We start from the raw sequence: 4901 nt of genomic DNA on the forward strand, positions 1-4901 counted from the left end.
GTTGCTGATGTTTTGTGGCTCTGGCCAACCTAATTTTACATGTATTCAGTGTGCCTACTGTGTGCTATACTTCTAATCTGCTTCCTTTGGTTTTGTGCTCTGCCCAATAAGTGAACATATTTGCTTGGGCCTGAGGCCAGATAGCAAGAAATTTACCTTAGTTTGCCTGCAAGGTTTGACTCCTTGAAACCCTGTCCAAGACTGTCTTCTCCACAACAAGGATTTTTTTAAATCGCAGATCACAAATATGCTCTCAGCACTGTCTGGCAATCCAGTCTCTTTAGTAATTCTTTCTCTCTTTAGTATTTCATTCTTTCTTTTCTCAAACTTCTTCCGGGCTCTCATGTACATTCATCTTGTTCATGGTCATTGAGGAAATGGAATCTATCAGGTAGGAATTCCCTGATCTTTCCAACATTGAGTTTGTAAGCTGACTTCCCCATCTCCCTTGAAGAAGTGTCCCAGTTTTATATAGGCTAGTACCCCCCTTGCCTTCCCAGAGACTTCTCTTTCTCTCTCTCTCCCTCTCTCTCTTATTAATTTTTATACTTATGGATGACTAAACCCAGGGCCTTGCACATGCTAGGCAAGTACTGTACATCCTTAGCAACCCCCCACACACTCTCTTTTTGGTTTTTTTTGGCGGTACTGGGGTTTGAACTCAGGAGCCGCATGCTTGCTAGGCAGGCACTCTACCACTTGAGCCACTCCTCCAGTCCCCCCATTTTTAACCACACCTCTCTCTTGCTTCTTTAACCTCTCCCTTCTCTGTTACTCTGTCTCACCAACATACAAATCATAATCTGAACTCTCCTTCCTTGAAAGACAAAATAAATAATCTCATCCAAAATCTTCCTGTACCTTCTAACCTCCCTAGGATATTTGTCTATTCTTACTGAATTCCCTTGCTTAGTTCTCACTCATCTTTCCAAATGCTCCAGTCTGGCTTTGCCGCTTCCCTCCCACAAACTCCATCACATCTGCTTTAAGGTCATTATCGCTGTCAGTGTAGTTACTGTTGAATTAGTAACTCTTCAAAAGGTAGCCAAGTCCTGACCTTCAGAACCTGTGAGTATAACTTTATTTGGGAAAGGGGAATTTGTAGATATAATTAAGCTAAGAATCACTAGAGGTCATTCAGATTTAGAATGGGCCTTAAGTGCAATGACAGAAAGGCAGTGGGAGATTGGAGAGACAGGAAAAAAGGCCCTGTGAAGATGGACAAGACTGGAGTGATACAGCTGTTTTTTGTTCTGTTTTTGTTATTTTTGGTGGTACTGGGGTTTGAACTCAGGGCTTTGTGCTTGTTAGGTAGCACTCTACCACTTGTGCCACTCTGCCAGCCCTGAAATGATACATCTTTAAGCCAAGGAATGCTGAGGAACGCCAGCAGTCACCATAAGCTAGAAGTGGCAAGGAGATATCCTCCTTAGAGCCTAGAGAATATTTTTTTTGTTGTTTTAATCCACTGAAGGTGTTAAGTCTCTAGTGACCTCCGCATTGCAAAACTCAGACACCCTGCCATCTCTCACGTTGCAGCAGTATTTGATTACGTTGACTGTTCCTTCTTGAAACACCTCACAGTTCTGGCTTCTGGACAACCACTTTCTGTTGGGTTTCTCTCTTCACCTTAGGGTTTCTTGCCAACTTTTGACTTCTATCCAGCTTCTAAATGTCTAGTTTTCTTTCTTTACATCCACCCAAGTACTCAAGTACTCACCAACACACCTGTGGCTCTAAATAATACCTCTACACCTGCCTCCCAAATCAATGCTTCCAAGCTAGAGCTGCTGATAGCTTCAGTCATGTAGATACCAGGCCTTCTTGACATAGCGGCCTGGGCCTTTCACAGTAATTTGCATGAGCAAGCCTACTTGTAACAAAGCAGAACCTTTTTTTTTTTTTTAACTTTTATTTGCATTTATTTCATGCTGAATTTATTCCCAGTACATTTTTTGTTTCTTTGGTTTCTTCTGGGACATCCTTTTCCTCTGTGCAGCCTCCTCTTATGGTTTAGGACCCTTCTTTTGTAGTAAGAAACATTGCATGGTGGGGAGCTCATGTTTGTGTTAGCCTGGCCGTATGCTCTGCCAGTACAATGCACGGGGATGTGCTCAATAGCCATAGAATCCTTTCCCCACAAAGTGGCCCTGAACTTACTAATTTCTTTCCCTTGAGCATGCATAAATATCATTTTAGTATCTCAGCATTTGTTTTTATTGAAGGAGTATATTGAAAACATACTCCGCCAAAGGTGACATCTAAACTTTAAGCTCAGCATCACCGTCTGCCTTTTCAAGTCTGGGCAGTAAAAAATTCAACATTCTTTTTGGGCCATTGATCCTGTGCCTCGCCCCACAGGTTGGCCTGGACATACCTACCATCTTCTAGAAGATGCCACCTTATAGAAGTAATTGGTGGCATCTTTAGATACTTGGTAGATTTCAGATAGAATTCTGGGCCCTTGATGGTCAGGATAGTCTTGCTGGTTTTTTTTTTTTTTTAAATCTCTTTTATTTATTTTGGTTGGTGTTCTTGATGTGAATGGGAAGATTTGAGCCTCTTGATTTGCATGATTTTGTGAGTTTTTCTGGGTGATGTGAACACTAAACCATTTTTAGTGCTCACCTCAAGCAGCTTATGTGAAGAGCAGAAGACAGAGTTTCTGATTTTCACTAAACACTACTCATTCAGCCCTGCTTTGGTTTTTTTGACTTCTGAAGAAATGGCATCTCTATCCAACAAGATTGCTCTACTAGGAACCTAGGAGTCTTTGGTTGGGTGTGGTGATGCATATTTGTAATCCCAGCACTCAGAGAGGCTGAAGCAGGAGGATCATGAGTTTGTAGTCAGCCTGGGCTACACAGTGAGACCTTGTTGAAAAATAAAAGAAACCTAGGAGTCATTCTTTCCCTAAGCAAGTCTTGTCCATTTAATGTCTAAATTGTATCTTGAACCCATTCACTTCTCTCTATAGTTACTGTAACTATCCTGGGGCCCCACAGACATTGTCTTTCACTTGGTCTCTTGTAATTGCTTCCAAGTGATTCTCCACACAGCAACCACAGAGCTCTTTTAGTACAGCAAATCATGCCCCGCCCCCCCTAACGTCCTTCAAAGGATCCCTACTGAATTTAGCACAAAATCCAATCTGTGAGGCCTTTTGTGACCTTGTCCCTATCTTCTGTCCTTCTCTCTGCCCCTGCTGTCTACAATGGACTCCTTTGGTTTTCTTTTTTTGCAGTGCTGGGGTTAAGCATCCTAGGCAAGTGCCTTACCACTGAGCTACATCTTCAATCCACCAAGGTCCCTCTTTAGGCTCTGAGAACTTAACAAGCTTTCCTACCTTGGGTGATCTTTGCATTCTGGTCCCTTCTTCAGAAAGAACGCCTGACAGCCCCTGACATGATCTCCATTTTGCACCAGCTTCTCTAGTTAATTTTTTCTCCCGTAGAACTCACTTCTTCTGCCATAGCCTTTGTCACAATCTATAGTTACACACTGGATGATGTGTTTATTTGCTCTCTCCCCAACTGGGTTGCTTCCAGAGAGCAGCCGGGGTGGTATCTGTTTCTTGTCACTAAGCACAGAGTGCCTAGCTCAGGGGCAGGCACAGAGGGGAGGCCCCATAAATATTTGTCCCATGAACTGTCTCCTCCTCCTCCTCCCTGTCATCTCTCACCACAAATACTATGGTCTTGTGGGAAGTCTCTTTTGATGAGAATATTGTCACTCACAAGGAAATAAGAAGCAATACCAGAAACTTACTTTATGAAAACCCGAAGTCTTTGTTTTACAAACATATAAATTATTTTATTTACAAAGCCATGTTACAAAAAAAAAAGCAAAAAAAAAAAAAATACAATCTGTCACTGGAGAATATTTCCAGGCCTGGTATTGAACCACGGCAGTATCAATAGATACATGTTTGTTCTTTCTTTTTAAAACTGTAAGCCATAGAATTTACTATTTACACCTACTTTAGACAATTATTCTGCTTACAATATCACAGGCATGGAATGAGTTCTATCTGGTAGTGCTAATACATGAAGGTGAGGGACAAAGAAAGAAAATACTTAGTGTTACAAAATATGGATTGTAGAAAAGAAACCCACTCCACAAGTGTGGCATTTGTTTAGAATAATTGGACATGCTTTCTTCAAAATTCTTCTGGAAAAGTTCTAAAATCGATAGTAGGAAAGGACAAATGAGCAGGTGCAAATTCTTGTCTGTGCAACAACAGTTATTTAATATACCCCATGACTGGCCAGCTACGTAAAACCCACAGAGTTTTGTTAAAGTGCCATGGGCCGACAGCATAACAAAATATAAGGTGTAAATAGAAAATTTCTTTTTTTCCTTTTTTAAAACAAGAGTTCACTGAGAATCAGCAATAATAGAATATGCTGTATAAACTATTTTCTACAAAGTTTGATCAGCATTATTTACAATTGGTACATTGATACAAAAGAAGGCATACAAGTTATCCAAGTCGCTTTTTTTTTCTTTTTTCTTTTTTTTATGGCTGACAGGTCTATGCATTGCGTTATGCTTACCAACCAGAGCTTTCGAGCCTCTACGGCTGGCGACAAGTCAGGAGATCTTCAGGCAAATAGGGGTGTGTGCAGTCAAGGGGGTGGGAGAGAAGGCCGAGTGGGGTGTGCACAACAGAAGGACCCAAAGGCTATCACTCTAACAATGCTTAATCGTCTGCTCCAGTTGAATGCCATGAAAACAAACCCAAAGAAAACCTTTTATTTGCATTCCATTTTTTTCAAGCTGCAAGTTTTTAATACATCATTATAAAGTAAACCTGTGGTTGATTGTGAAGGAAGAAATACCGTGGGTTTTCCCTTTTTGCTCAGTTTTCCAGAAATGTCCTCACCTTGGTCAAAGCCAGT

This window comes from Castor canadensis, chromosome 2 (assembly GCF_047511655.1).
Source record: "Castor canadensis chromosome 2, mCasCan1.hap1v2, whole genome shotgun sequence".
In the NCBI taxonomy this organism is placed as follows: domain Eukaryota; kingdom Metazoa; phylum Chordata; class Mammalia; order Rodentia; family Castoridae; genus Castor; species Castor canadensis.